The sequence below is a fragment of the Balaenoptera ricei genome, chromosome 20 (genome assembly GCF_028023285.1).
Source record: "Balaenoptera ricei isolate mBalRic1 chromosome 20, mBalRic1.hap2, whole genome shotgun sequence".
NCBI lineage: Eukaryota > Metazoa > Chordata > Mammalia > Artiodactyla > Balaenopteridae > Balaenoptera > Balaenoptera ricei.
The window spans coordinates 47,786,845-47,803,305 of NC_082658.1; positions in this window are offsets into that span (position 1 = coordinate 47,786,845).

A 16,461-nucleotide genomic window follows, 5' to 3' on the forward strand; every position below is an offset into this window, starting at 1 on the left:
GGCCGGAACAACTTGAGGACAGTCGGCCTGATGCGGCTGTGTCCCTAGTTCCTAGCACAGGGCCTGGTACGGTGACTGTTGTATGAATGAATGAATATATCAGAAGGATGGGGGGCTTCTTGCTCCTGGAGGGAAGTCTGACCTCAAAGCCCTTTTCCAGACTGCTGTGTGTGAAGTGCTATGTGACCTTGAGCCAATGTCACCTTTTCGGCTCATCAGATAGGCCCAGTTTTCCCCTGCCCCTGTCCCCTAGGGCCCTGGGAATGTCCCTGTTTCCCTCCCCCCTCTTCCTGCTGGCCAGCCCCAGCCCCAGAGAACCGTAGCAGCCAGAAGGCCCAGCAAAGAGCTATCAAGACAAGTTTTTTAAGGAGAAACCTGGCATGTGTGCTTGTTAGGGGGATGCAGAAGGTGGGAGTAGGGATATTGATCCCCCTCTCTGGGCTCACCTTGACTTGGGCTTTAGGTCAAGGGAAGCTCTGTGGGTTAGGATCCTCAACTCCAGAGTAGGCCCCTTGGGGGCTCAGGCCATGACTCCCCTGTCTCCCCAAAGTCTCAGAGGGGAGGCTGCTTCATGAAATGGGAGGGGTGAGCTGTGCAGGCGGGTGGGCAGTGCAGCCAGGGGTGCAGGGTGAGGGATGGGGTAGGACTGGGATGGGTGAGGTTCTGGTGGGTTCCAGCCTGGAGAGGGTGCCCCGTGCAGTCTCCACTCAGTCTGGGCCCCATTAGTCACGATTAGCAGAGCCAAGAGGTTTTACTAGGGGCCTTAAAAGAGTGAGCCTCAACCTCAGGGAAAGGAAGGGGGAGAGGAGGGGATGCAGGTGGGGGCAGATGGAGCAGCTGATTGGGAAGATTGTGACAGGGATTCAAAAGAGCTGCTCTAAAAGGTGGCGAGACCCACAGACACCTATACACAGAACCACTGATTCCTGTGTCACACAGAGGACAACACATAGACATGCACAGACACCTGAGTACATAGTTACACACTCACAGGTACTCATAGCCCTTCAGACACCCAGAGTCATTCATGGACACACACACACATACACAGTCACAGACATTTGTACAAACACTCACTCAGACGCTCACATAAACACGGATGCCCATGCACACGGTGTCAGACCTGAGTGTTCCCAGAAGTACAGAGAAGCTCACACACACTGAGACACAGATTCTGGCACAGACACGCCCAGCATCACATTATAGCTCCACAGACTTAATGCACACCCATGGAGACACATGTGAGCATGGTAACAGAAATGTAAATACTTGCACACTCACAGTCACACACACACACACACACACACACCCCGGCATTGCTCCTCCCCATCTCCACAACCATGCCTCCTGCAGCAGGAGGGATTAAGGTGAGACAGGAGAAGCCTGCCCTCCCCACCCAGCAGGACTCGAGCTACAGCCCTCACCACTGGTCCCCCCCACCAAGCTCTCAGCTTGGAAACTCCCTGGATTTCCCAGAGGGTCAGCCACCCAGAACTGGCTCAGACCTCCCAGCCCAGCGCCCTTGTCACACACCTTCCACGGCCCTGGCCAGTGCTCCTCTGATCATCTACAGCCAAGGAGCTGCCTGCTCTCCCCCAGGAAGCCCGTCCTGACTAACTCCAGACCTCGCCAGCCCTTCCTTGACCTGGGGTCCTTGGGCCTCAGGGCCTCCTGACAGCCATGCTTGGGCCCTGTCCCTCTGCAGATGTTCTTAGGGTCTTCCATGCCAATGGAGTGAGACTTGGAAGGCCTGGGAAGTGGCAGGCTCAGTCTTGGGAACTCACTTTTGGAAGACAAGTTCAGCTCACATGAACACAAGTAGACAGGGAATTCCCTGGCTGTCCAGTGGTTAGGATTCTGCGCTTCCACTGCCATGGGCCCGGGTTTGATCCCTGGTCAGGGAACTAAGATCCCACATGCTGTGCAGTGTGGCCAAAAATAAATAAATGAATAAATTTGTTTTAATTTTAAAAAAGCTCACATTCTCTTAAAACATACATACACACACACACACACAAGTGGACAGAAGATAGCCAGTCCTGACATGGGGTGCTAGGAGGGAGCCCCCCCCTTCCATCACACTGGGACTCCCAAAAGTGGAAACACTCTTCCTTCTCCCTGGGGACACCAGACTGCCTCATGGCAGACAGTGGTCAGAGAGATTTCCCTCCCTAGTCAGGGCTGTTGCTGGCTCAGAGCAGCCCAGCCCTAGGCAGAGCTCAGCAACAGACAGTGAACCGGTTCTGACCTCCAGTCTCCAGAGAGGCAAATCTTCCCCTGGTTCCAGTCTGTTTAAACACCAAGCTACAGCCCGTCCAGGCCAGAGCCCAGCTCAGCTACATCGGCAGATCCTGAAATTAGGGTGCTGGAGTGTGTGGGACCAAACCTCCAGATGGAAGCAGCTTCCAAGGGGAGCAGAGACGACTTTGCAATAGCTAGAACTGAGGGTAGACACCAGGACAGACTTTCTGGGTCTAGGAGAGAATTCTGAGGGGCTGGAGAGGATGAGAAAAGGAGAGGATGGTCCTGTCTGGAGGCCGAGAATGACCTCACAAATCCTCTTTCAGTCTCAGTTCCCAAGGCTCCTGCTTCTACTCCCAACTGCATGCAATGAGGAAGTAGTACTTCCCAAAGGAAAGAGGGAGTCAGAGCCCGCACCCATTCCTGGGGCAGAGGTGGGATCCTGTCTCAGGAGGGAAAGAAGTTCATCTCAGCCATAAGAGTCTCACTGTAGGAAGGTGAAAACCACAGACTCTCCTGCCAAACCATCAGAGTCTCCCTGGGACACTTGGCCCCTAAATTCATTTGCCTTTCCTTGATTTTTAATGAAGTTGAAAACTTTTCATTTGTTTATTGGCCATTTGTATTTTATCTGTGAATTGCTTATTCATGTACTTTGTCCATTTTTCTGTGAGACTGTCTTTCTTCTTATTTACTTAGAGGAGCTCTTTGTATATTATGAATATTAACCCTTTGTCTGTTACATATGTTGCAAAACTTTCTTCCAGGCTGTTTTTTGTCTTTCAACTTAGTTTATGGTCTATTTTGCCCTAATGAAATATTTAGTTTTTTACATAATCAACAAACATTTCTTTATGTTTTCTGCACTTGATGTCATGCTTTAAAAATGAATTCTCCATTCCATAATTATAAAAATGTTTCCTATATTTTTCTATTTATTTGTATGGTTTTCCTTTTACATTAGATCTTTAATCCATCTGGATTTTTTAAAATTTATTTTTAACATCTTTATTGGAGTATAATTGCTTTACAATGGTGTGTTAGTTTCTGCTTTGGATTTTTTAATGTATAGCATGAAGTAAGATTTAACTTTATTTCTTTCAGATGGAAAACTCACTATCCCAAGTTCACTTATTGAATTTTTATACTTTACTACTGCTTTAAAATATGTTATTATCATATACCAAATTCTCACAAATACCTAAGTTTATTCTGGACTCTATTCTCTTCCATTAATTTATTTGTTAATTTGCACCAAGATCACACTGTTTTAATTGCAGAAGCATTATTGAACATTTTGAAATCTAGCAAGGCAAGTTCCCTCTATTAGTCTTCTTTTTCAAAAACTTCTAAGCTCTTATCATGTATTTACTCTCCCCTAAACTATATATATATGTATATATATATCTTTTTTTTTTTTTTTTTTTACTTTTTGGCCACACCACATGGCATGTGGGATCTTAGTTCCCCAACCAGGGATCCAACCCACGTCCCCTGCAGTGGAAGCGTGGAGTCTTAACCACTGGACTGCCAGGGAAGTCCCACTCTTCCCTAAACTTTAAAAAGGAATTCAGTTAGGACTCAGCGCTCTCACTGTCCTGGCCCAGGTTTGATCCCTGGTCAGGGAACTAAGATCTCGCAAGCCATGCAACGTTGCCAAAAAAAAAAAAATCAACTTGTCAAGTTCGGGGAGTGGGGAATTAGACTTTTGATTTAAATTACATTTAGTTTAGGGGCTTCCCTGGTAGCGCAGTAGTTAAGAATCTGCCCTGCCAGTGCAGGGGACACGGGTTCGATCCCTGGTCTGGGAAGATCCCACATGCCGCAGAGCACCTAAGCCCGTGCGCCACAACTACTGAGCCTGAGCTCTAGAGCCCACATGCCACAACTACTGAAGCCTACGTGCCTAGAGCCCGTGGTCTGCAGCAAGAGAAGCCACCGCAATGAGAAGCCTGCACTCCGCAATGAAGAGTAGCCCCCTCTCACTGCACCTAGAGAAAGCCCACGCGCAGCAACGAAGACCCAACACAGCCAAAAATAAATAAATTAATTTAAAAAAATAAATTACATTTAGTTTATAGATTATTTAGAGCAGAATGGCCATCTTTACAATATTATATTGAGCTTTCCAATTCAGGAACATGATACTCCTTTATATTTATTCAGTTTATTATATGTCTGTCAGTAAAGTTCTGTTGTTTTCTTCATGTAGGTTTTATGTACTTTTTATTAAGTTTAGCCCTGGGTATTTTGTAATGTTGTTGCTATTGTGAATTGGATCTTTTGTCTCCTTATACTTTCTTTTTTTTTTTTAATTAATTTATGTATTTTTGGCTGCATTGGGTCTTCATTGCTGCACGCGGGCTTTCTGTAGTTGCTGCGAGCAGGGGCTACTTGTTGCGGTGCGTGGGCTTCTCATTGCGGTGGCTTCTCTTGTTGTGGAGCACGGGCTCTAGGCGCACAGGCTTCAGTAGTTGTGGCTTGCAGGCTGTAGAACGCAGGCTCAGTAGTTGTGGTGCATGGGCTTAGGTGCTCCGCGGCATGTGGGATCTTCCCGGAACAGGGCTCAAACCTGTGTCCCCTGCATTGGCAGGCAGATTCTTAACCACTGTGCCACCAGGGAAGTCCCTCCTTATACTTTCCAGTTGGTTGTTTTAGTTGTATAGAAATGGTTTTGATTTTTCTATACTTAACATATATTCTGCTACCTTGCTAAATTCCCTCACTATTTCTAATAGTTTTACAGTTGATTATCTTGGATTTCCTAAGTAAACAATCACTTCATTTGTAATTTTTGAAGAGTTTGCCTCTTTCCTTCTCATATGTATGTCTCATTTCTTTTTCTTATCTTATCGCACTGGTTAGGACCTTCAGAATAATGTTGATTTGATAGCAATGATAGCAGCCTCCAATTTACAACTTTATTGGTTCTCTGGCCAGAGTATCCATAATGAAATACCTGTGAGTCTAGAAAACAATTAACCCTGTATACATCAGATAGGAGCAATTAGCAAACACACTAGAAGGTCCTGACAGCTGCCCTTTCACTGTGAAACTCCACTGGTTATCAGGTTAAGGGAGCAGGGCTTTTATTGCTAATATGAGTCCTAGAGAAAGGTGGATTAAGTCAGGTCTCCTGTTCTAGCCCCAGAACACAACTCCTATACCCAAGCAGGCAAGCCAGCACATCCTCATTTCCCACCCAGCACCACTGGGCTTGATAAATAGAAAGGGGGCACATGTCTGTTGAACATCTACTATATACCAGGGATAGTGTTGAGAACTTTAAACATAGTCTTATTTAATCCACAACAATTCTGTGGGTGACTAATATCGTTCCTTTGTTAACAGATGAGAAAACTGAGGCACAGAGTGGTAAGTATGGAAGATGACACAGCTAACCTCACTCACAGATGAGTTCATTGTTATCTGCCTCAGCACCATCTTTTTGAAATGGATATTCCCTGCCTAGACCAAGAAGTCTCCAAATGTTTTAGTCTACTCTACACTGGTGCCAGATGACCACCAGGACCCCCCTGCCAAGGTTGACATTACTTCCCTCCTTGGAATGAGACAGAGTAAGGAGGGCGGAGCTGACCTATCCACACTCTCCAGCCAGAAGACAAATCCCAGGCTTTGCTGGGCACTCTACCACTACATACCTGGAGCCTTTAGTTCTAGGAAGAGATATAAGTGGGCTTAGAGGCCAGAACAAGGGGGGAGGGAGAGGAGGGAAAGAATGGCCTGGGATAGGAGACAGGGGTGGGGCAAAGAAGATGAAAAGGGAACAGTGAGTAGGAGATGGGGACAAGGTCTGGGCCGGGAGCCTGGGTCCTGGCGGGAGCAGTGGGGACCAGTTTCCAGGGCTCTCCAGGCACTCCACCTCCAGTGGGGACTCTGAGCCACAGGGTCCACTCTGAGGGGACCAGGACCGGGGCCACAACCACATAAATTTGTTTCCATCCTCCAGACCATAAAGAGTGGCCGTGGGATCACAACACAGAACAGGGGCCCCCATCTCCACCTGCTCAGACACACAGATACACACACAGGGCAGGATTACTGACCCAGACCAGAGACATGTGTACAGACACAAGGGTGTACACACACAGATGACACACAAGAGGGTACGGACATAGGCCTGGATAGAGGGACACAGATCCACACACAGACATGGGGAAAGACATAGACGCAGACGCACAGCAACCCAGGAGAAAAATGTGCGAACACACGGAGACACTCACATACCCACAGACACACAGAGGAAGTCACGGACACATGTACATGTGGGTGCACACACCCACACACCCAGGGAGACACCCTGAAGGTGTCAGAGGGACTGTAGAGAGACAGGCAGATGGCTGGACCTCGTGGACAGACAGTCCCCAGCAAACCTATGCTTGTGCCTGGCCCTCAAGGGGTCACAACTATTGCCTGTCCATGGCAGGCCTGAGAACCCCGGGCTGCCACCTGAAACTGCTCCCCAGAACCCCCTCGCCAGCTCCGTGAACGCACATGCAGTGGCCCAGCTCTCCTGACACACGTGTGCATGTCCCGACAGGCCTGTGCCCCACCCATGGGGGCTGACATCCCTGTTCTGCGGTGCAGGGAGGGGCCACAGGACAGCCCCCTCCGCCACAGGCCACAGGCTGTGCCCAAGGGGCCCAGCCTGGTCCAGGAGGAGGGAGGCGTTGTGGGGGACCAGGGCGTGGCCAGGGCGGGCACAGGAGCCGGTACCTGTCAAACAAGAGCCAAGGAACAAACTAGGTTCTTAGTCACCTTGCTCTTCTCCCCATTTTGGCATCAGCCCCTCGGGGCAAGGGGAAGCTGATATCATAATTATTGGCTCGCCCAGCAGCTGCCTCCCCTCACCTGATGTCAGCACAGACCCAGGACGGCCGAGCTGACGGACTGATAGACAGACGGAGCTCCTGGCCCCCCCAGACCCCGGCCCCCACGCCGACCTGCTTCACTGAGCGGTAAGAGGAGACCCGGCCCAAGTCAGCCGTGGAGGCCAGCAGGGCTGGGCCAGGGAATGGGGAGGGGGGTTACCTTTTTAATGGGTCCTGGGAGTGACTGGGAGCACCTGGGTGCTCCCTTTCTTCTCGCTGCAGCTCAAGGGAGAATCAGGAAGTGGGGTGAGTGCCTGGAGGGCAAGGAGGACCCCCTCCTCCTTATTCCTCCCTCTTCTTCCTGTTCCAGGTTGTCTAATTTCAATCCTTCTTGCTGTAGAGTGGTTTTTCGTTCTGGTGTTTCGTGGATTTTGTCTGTGTGTCTCTTTGTGTTGGAGAGGGTGTGCTTAGCCACCCCGTGCTGGAAAAAAGTAAGGACACAGAGGGGCTAAAATTGGAAAACTAGAGCTGAAAGACAGGGAGGCAGATTCCCAATTTAGTGGCTTTTCCAAGTGGAGAGGGAGAGCCCAGCTCTGGGGGCCAGTTGGTGCTAAGGGTGTCTGTTGATCAAGGAATCACTCACTGCCTCTAAGCAGCCTCAGCTGGGGTCTAGATGCCTGGGCCTGCGCAGAGGACTGGGCTGCAGGAAGGAGAGGGTGCAGCTGGTGGAGAAGCAGACAGGTGGCGAACAGGTGCTATGGCCACAACCTGATGCTGCACTCAAGGCAGAATCCCCCAGAGGTCTAGACCCCAGAAACCAAGAGGCCTGGTGAGCAAACCTGGGATATGCAGGGAGGTCTCAGACCCTGGACGCCTGGAGTGGTGGGTCTGGGGAGCAAAGGCCCTTAGGGAGCTGGCCAGAGCAGCAGGAAGACCCCTCTGGCTCCCATGGCTTTTCCCCACCCCCTATCTGATCAGGTAAGGTTCTGGCATTCCCCGTGGAGTCCCCAGGCCCTCCCCAAATGTCCAAAGAAGCAAGTTAGATTAAGAATAGACTCGAATGAGTGGGCGTGTTTGCCTCTTGTCTCTGCACCTACAGGTGTGGGGAAGGTATGTTTGCGTGTGCATTGTGGCCCGTCACGGCTGGTCAGCGGGAAAGGACCTGGGTGAAGAGGGCACATCCTCTCGAGAAATCATCTCATCCATTCCACCTGCCTCTAGGCTGGTCGTTTCCCAAGCCAGGCAGGTCTGCCCCCTCCTCACTTTCCTAATCCCGAGGGAGGAAACTCGGGCACTCGCTCACACTCCTGAAGTCAGTCCTTCCTGGAGTCTGAAGTCTCTGCTGCTGCAGGATCCGGCTCTGCTGTCCCCATAGGGTTCTCTTTTCCCTGCTGATAAAACCCAGTTCCTCTGGGCTGATGGGAGGGTGAGAAGGGGTGGGTGTCATTGCACTCCAGTTCTGTCCCCGTCGGGCCCAGCTCAGGCCCTTTTACCACCTTGGGCATTCCCTGACCCCCAGGACGCAGGCAGTAGAAGGGCATCCCCAACCGATGGGGGCAGCACCTCTGTTCCTGGACCCCACTCTCGTGGTGGGCCAGGTAGGGCCAGAGTGGGGCTGGGTCCTGGGGAGGCTCTGGTCCTCAGGAGCGAAGGTGCTGTGAGGAGAGGCACATGTCCTCTCAGCTCCCTGCCCGGCCCCGCCCATGCCGCCTCTGCGGAGCTCAGCTCCGGGCTCCAGGGCCTGCCGAGGCACGCTGCCCTCCCAGGCCCGGCGCCTCACTCACCTCCCAGGGCCAGGAACCTGTTCTCCCGGGAATGCCAGGGAGTTCTCAAAGGACTTTATTTCAGTAAAGGACTTTAGTTCTTGATTCTGCTCCTGGGAAGGCAAGAGAAAGATTAGAGGGTTGGGGCACCCTCCCTGCTCCCCATCTTTGTCTCATCCACACACTAATCCCGTATGACCCCAACCAACAGCTGTGCCTTCATTCATTGTGAGACAGGAGAAGGCCTGGGACAGTTGAAGACAAAGGGGGAAGCCCACTGGTGACACTTGCCTTCTGGGAAGATGTCTTATGTCCCCACTTTGGTCTCAGGGAAAGCCTTCCTTTAGCCCCCATGGAGAGTTCCATCTGCCCTCTAAGAAAGTACCACTTCCCATGGGCTCTCCATCCTTTTCTGCCAGGAAGTCCTTCCTGCTGTCTAACCTCCCTCCTTCCAGCTTGAGTCTTCATGGACCGGCAGAGCCCCCACTGCCTACACAGGGCTCAAGCACCTAGCTAGAGACTGTTACTAAGTCACACTGAAATTTCTGAAGACCCTGTATACAGGAAGGGACAGAAATAACGCCCCATGCCCACTGCCCCTCTATGAGTCTCTCTGGGTCCATACTCTGATGAGAAGGGGGCTGTTGGGAGACATTTCTGCCTTCCTCCCCTTATTCCCCTATAACAGAGGGATGCCAGGGACAGAGGTCCCGCAGGTATGGCCTCCCCTCTTTCTTTCCCAGTCACAGCCCAGCGTCCCTGCTGAGGCCTGCAGGAGGGAGTTTTTAGCAAGCTGAGATTGGCTTCTGCAGCAGGAGAGATTGACATTAGACTTCAGAGAGATGTTTCAGCATTTTAAATTGAGTTTAGCTGGACTATGTGACCACAGGAGGTGGTTTCCTGAGTGGAGAGGCAACCATTGATCTGTGATGGGTGTGGCTGGGCTGGCAACATGCCCGGGAGCAGGGGAATGACAAGATGACCTCTGGGAGAGTGGATCTCAGAAGCATCAATCAAAGGTCCCTGAGTGATTTTGGTCTTTCCAATTTATTCCTTCCCATCCTTTGCCCCTTCCTCCATCTCTGTGCCCATCTCCAACCTCCACCCTTCCCTATCCATAACCTCTCTACTCCACCTCTCTTTCCTTTCACAACCCAACTCTACCCCCATTCTCATCTCTAACCCCAGTCCAGCCCTCTTCCTATCCAATCCACATCCCCAACCCCGATTTCACCTCCACCTCCACCACCTTATTTCTCTCTTTGCTTTCTCCCTCACCTCCTCAGCCCCAACTTCATCCTCATCCCTAACTCCATCTTCCCATCCCACACCATTTCCACCTCCCCAGGATGGATCTCTCCATACACCAGAGATCCCCTTTGGAGGTCAACACCCCTCATCGGTGCCCCCGCCAGGTCCTGGTATGTCCTCCACATTCTCCCAGTGTTCAGGACAAAATGGATTGGATAAGATCATCCCTGGAGAAGCCCTCAGCTTCCTGATCCTATCTGAACTTTAAAGGCTGGTTGCTGGCCAAATAGTAAAAATGAGTTCAGGTGCAACAAGACAAGTCTGATGTCCAGATGGACCTCTCAACACTGCAGGTGTGTGGCAGGTCAAGTGGGGAGATGAAGAGACGTCCTTAGAGGGCCCCAAAGGGAGGCAGTGGCAACGTTTTTGGGGGGTGCTGGGAGCATAACTGATCCTATTAAGCATGGCCAGGCTCAAGGCAAGGAGATGGACAGAAGCTAAAGTAAGGAAGCCTGCTGGGTTGTTTAGGAATGACTGCAGTCTTGAGCATCCCCAGTCTCTACCCCGCCTGTGGCTCTTGCTTAGTCAGCTCAGATTAATGGAGCCGGGGAGAGAATTAGCTGAATCGTGATCTCTCAGGGAACTTGACTCGAGAGCCAGCTGTGAGTCACAGAGAAAAGGAAACCCATGCTCTCATGGCTACTCCGGAAGTTACAGAGGGTAGGTACCACTCAAGACCCCCCAGGATGCAGCAGAGAGTTTCCCAGAGGTCTGACCCTAACCCTCCATCCCATGCTCATGGGAGGACACATGATCAGTCTATTTCAAGCCCTGCTCCCCCAGCCTGAAACTACTGCTTCTGATAAACTACAGACAACCTGGGCACCAACACACACACACACACACACACACACACGCCCAGAATAGGACATGTCCCTGGAACCGGATCACCCGGAGACAGTTGGAGATCCCACCTACACTTGTAAATTCCACAGCCATGTCCCAGACTACACCAGCCCATCATTCTTGGAAGGCATAGGACGTGCATGAGGACACACACACACACAAACACACACACACACACACACACACACACACACATCACTGTGATCAGAAAACCCAATTTTCAGACTGTTCACTTAGCAGAGGCAGAGTGACTGCAGCAGTGTTCACCGTCAGAGGTGTCCCCAGCTCCCTCTGGGAGGAGTTTCTGGAGCCCACATTGGGCCCCAAGGAGCATGTGGCTTTGGAGAAGAGGCTCAGCCTCTTGGGGCCTTCTCATGATCATATCCAATCTGCCCAAGGTGGGAAGGGTTTTGGAGAGAAAGTTCTTTGGGATGACAATGCCAAGCCCAGGAGGATCTGTGTGTGTGTACGTGTGCTCTGGATGGCTTTGGAGGAGAAGTGCCACCTGTATGTATTTGTCTGGTACTAGATCTGTATCATTAGTAGTGGTGGTGGGATTAATATCCCTAATAATAGATTGGTAATAATGAGCAGTCCTTATGACAATAATATGTACAGAGCACGAGAGGCCCCTGGCTCAAGGGATGGTATGTCCCTGAGCCATCTCAAGCCCCCAGTAAGGTGAGCAGGCAGAAGGGGTTCTGGATCCCTCCTATGTGGAGCACCCAGGGAGGGGCAAATGGTTGAAGGGGCAAAGATCTCAGCCCACATCCCTCTCCTGAAATCCTATGGGCCTGGGGCCCCAGGGGAGGAGGCAGGGGCGCCAGGCAAGATGGTGTCGGTTTATCTTCCTCAGAGCATTTTGACACCCTGCTTCTCACTCAGTCCCCAGGACAGCCAGGTGAGGTACGTAGGGCAAAGAAGAGGATCCCATTTTATAAAGGAGGAAATGAGGTTAATTTCTGTTGACTAGTCCACGCTGATGGCAGAGCTGGGAGAGGAGATTCTAGGGTCCTTGATCGGAAGGACTCCCTGTGCGGGAACAGGCGGGCTTTGTAAGGCAGCTGGGGGTTTCTGAGATAATAAATGCCAATCTAGGGGATGAGGTGAAACAAGGCCCCAGTCATCCCTGTGGGTCTCACCTCTCATATCCTCAGCCACCAATCACCAGCACAGCCAATTAACTCCACAGCCAGTTATTAGAGCAGCCCACAGGAGGCTGGAGGTGGGACCACCAGGCTCAGCCCTGAGCGACTTTGTTATGGGGGCAGGACTTCTGGGACACTGGATCACAGAGATAATGGGTGCTCAGAGGAGACCAATTTCATCCCACCCCCCCAGCCCCTTCCCCTACCCTCTTTAGCCAGTGTGGCTAGAAGAAGCGTGTTGTAAGGAAGGAAGAAGGCCATATTTTACCATCTGTGAAAAATCCTCCTGTCCCTTCAGTCACTGCCCACCTCACCATCCACTCTTCGATCCCTTTCACAGCTAGGCAGACTGAGGATTAGAAGGAACTTTCTTTGGAAATCAGACCACTGCTTTCTGAACACTGCACCCTGGGAGGACTAAGCAAGCAAGGAATCCCCACCCTTCAGGAGCCCAGCTCTCTAGTCAGGCCCCAGGGGCTCTAGGTCACCTGGCTCACATACGAGTCCCTTGCCAGACCTATTCTCACCATCAGACCCAGTCATGCCTTTAAAAATTCCTGGGGAAGGTGGGGGGTGGAAGTGACCTTCTCCCTAAATTGCACATGTAAGGGTCTCATGATCTTGGAAGTGAGAATTTTGCCTCCCCCTCCCCCTGCTAAACTTGGAGGGCAAGATGACCTTGCTTCTGGGAGCAAGATCTGGAGATGGGCTCACAGCCTCAGAGCCTGAACTCCAGAGTAGGCAGGAGGGAGGAAAAGACAGGCCATGAATGACACCAAAGACCAAAAGATTCCTGGGGGTTGGGGGTGTTTAGGTGGGAAGTGTCTTGGAAAGAGTCACCTAAGGAGTAGGGAGAACCCAGCAGAGCCAATCTCTCAGACCAGGTGCCCATAGCAGAGGAGAAAAGGGGGCCTGGTAGGTGTGTCTCAGAAAGAGATGGATGGGAGCTTTGAAGGATAGCATTTCTTATTTCCTTGAAACCAGCACCTCTTTCTTCCCATCTACCAAATGAGCATCCATAGGCAGTTCAAGGACACCCATTAATCTGTCCCACTGTCCATTCATTCATCTGTCTGTCCATCTATCCAGCTTTCCATCCAGTCATTTGTCCACCCATCAATCTGTCCATCCATTGAGCTGTCCATTTCACCCACCCACCTATCCTTCCATTCATCCACCTATCCCTCCATCCATCCATCCATCATCCATCCATCCATCCAAGGAGGTCAGGCCCCACTTGGTCTCCCCAGGGCTGCTGGGAAGGGCCTGTGGTCCAGTGGCATTTATGGGGCATGTGACCTGCCTGCCGGCCTGGGGAGGCAGCCCCGCCCCAGCCCTCAGGCAGGGGGCTGGTCCAGGCATGTGGGAGTATTTATACCTCGGTGGAAGCTCCTGGGGAGTTCCTGGGCTGAATGACTCCCCGAAGCCGTGATGGTTGCCATGGCCCAGAGCCTACTGTGAGTGCTTGGATTCAGCTCCTTTGGGGCCAAGGCTGGGTGGCAGGGGCTGGGGACGGGCTGGAGAGATGGGAAGCTGCCCACGATGGTCAGGGATGGTAGAAAGGAAGGGGGGGTTCTGGGCAAAGGGGAATTGGGGAACAGGAAGCTGTTGGAGTTAGACATCCACAGCAAGGCTGGGACCCACCCTGCTGGGGGGATGAGTCCATGGCCGTTTACTAGCCCTTGGTGAATGGCAGGAAGGATAGGGCAAGAGGACTGAGATTACAAGAGAGATTAAGGTTAGACATCTGGAAGAACTTCCAGGTCAGCCCCAGGCATGGAAGGTGGTTCAAGTGCTTTTTCAGGACAGGCATACCGAGTGCTGCTCTAAGACAAGCCTACTTCCAGAGGCAGAGGAATGACTGAAGTGGCTTCAGGAGAGCCCTGGTTTGGGGAATGGGAACGACTCAGCTGCAGGTGTCAGTGGCTCAGATTTGAGGAAAGCATCACATGGAGGACATGATCACTCTTCATCCTTTGTTCTTATTCCCCACTCCACCCGCTGCCCTTTTCATCTGTAGTTGCTTCTCAGAGTGCTTTAATCAGATCTCAAGGCAGGGGCAGCTGACCCACTTCCTGATACCGAGCCAGGGTCAAGAGCCAGAGGGGACAGGATTTTGGCCTCAGAACCCCCAACCTTGATGGGAGCAGAGGAGCTAGAAACCCCAGACTCCCAGTATCCTGGGTGTCCAGCCTCAGGGGTGGCCCCCAGGCCCTTCCCTGCGACCCCCACTAGGCAACTACCAAACTGCTCCAGGAGACCCCTCCCAGCAGCCGGGAGGGTGGAGCCCTGGGTGGGGCCACAGGCAGCACTGGGCACGGTCCCCACCCCTTGTAAAACATGCTGCCACAGCCAGCAACAGAAACCATTAAGGTGGAACTCTACCATCTCCACCTCTCTGTAAAGGGCGGGTAGGAGCAGCCCGCGTGGGAGGGAGTGTGTAGAGTCCAGTGAGGGCCCTTAGTGTCCTCTGTGACTCAGCCGCTCACAGAGGGTACAGGAACAGACCCTCCCAAGGAAACCTCCAACCTTGCCCCCCACCTGCCACTCTGGCTTCCAGGTGTGAGCAAGGAAGTTGAGGTGTTCCTGAGGTGGGGCTGTGTAGCATAGTGGTTAAGCATTCTAGCTTTGAAGCCTGTGTCTGAATCCAGCTAGCATCATTTACTAGCTGAGTGAACTTGGGCAAGTCAGGTTAACCTCTCTGAGCCTCAGTTTCCTCGTCTATAAAATGGGGGTGATAATACAGCACCTCCTTTCTGGGGTATAATAACTCACCCAGCTGTTCCTGGTCCCCTTGAGGATTTCCTCAGAGAGGTCCCTCCTGAAGAAAAGGCAGAGATGAGGGCCTAGCTGACAGCTCTGTGGACCATATACACATCCACAGGACCAGCTTCAGCATCTTTAGATGCAAATGGTCCCAGCGCATCATTTTACTTATAACGAAACTGAGTACAGAAAGGGGGAAGTGACTTGTCCAAGGTCACACAACCAGCAAACAGGATGTCCCCCGCTCCTACCCCACAAATGCCCCCTCTGCCTTAATCCTGGGGTACTGGGAAAAGAGTCTCTGAGGGGTGGGGAGATATGCTGGGTAGAAGGGACAAAAGGCCTGGCTGTTTGTGAGAAGGACACAGAGCAGAGATTTGATAACACTGGTTGTTGATCCTGTGGTCATTCTTTCTGAGGAATTTCTTCCTCGTCATGCTTCCTACTCAGGTTAGAGGACCATTTCTTTCTTCCCTCCGACTCCAGGGAAGATCAGGTCTACTTCTTCTATCCCTACCCCTGCCCTCCCACTCCTCAAGGATCATGGAAGGAGGAAAAGTTCTGAGAGTAGGGGGTAGACAGACTACCTGGATACTAAAGTGGTCTTCTGCTAAAGTTTTGCCAGCGTTGCACCCCTGGAGTGGTTTGGGGGCGTAACTGGGGCTCTGAGGCCTGAGACTCAGGAGATGTGGTTTTCAGTTTTAACTATGTGGCCCTGGGCATGTCATTTCTCTCTGGGCCTTAATCTTCTCCCCTGAAAGATGGGATTAATGACATTTCTCCCCTACCAGTGGTGTATGATAAATGCTCACCCAACAGCTCTCCAAAAAAAAAAAAAAAAAGGACTAATTTGTAGCATTTGCAAATTTCCTTGGGTAAATATTCCCACCAAGGCCAATTTGGGCCAATTTCACCAAAAATGGATTTGGAAAGAATTGGGTAGAGTTGGCCCTAACAAGTCCGTAGCAGCTGGCTCCAGCACACCACTGCCTGCTACTCTCTGGGGCAAAGGGAGGATGAAATGAGATGATAGATACGAAGGTGCTTTGTAAACTGCAGAGTGCTTATAGATGTGGAGTTGTGATTAGGAAAGTCCTTACAGTCCAAGGGACCCCAGGGCACTGTCCACCACTGAGAGCCCTGGCCTAGCTCTAGCGCAAAAAGAGAGCAGGTTGTGGGTTGTGAAAGCCCACACTGAGTGGCAGGGTCATGAGTGCCATCAGGGGGAGCTCCTGGGATCCAAGCAAGGAGGAGAGCTGACTGGACCTCCTGCACTGGTTTGCTGACGATATTTGCAGACACACATCCTATTGTGCCCCCTGAAACTGTAGCAGGTAGCGTAAAGGTTAGTCTTCAATGAAAGATTCCTCCTGAAGGCAGATGCCAGAGCCCGGACACTGCAACCATCAGAGAGGCCTCTTGAGGGATCCAAAGCAAGAGTCACCTCCCCTTCCTTCCTACTCTAATCCCTGGGAGTTTCTGCAGCCATTCTCCCTCAGGGGAAAGGCTAAAATGATCTCTGAGGCCAGAGGGTCAAGAGGAGGGAAGTTTAGC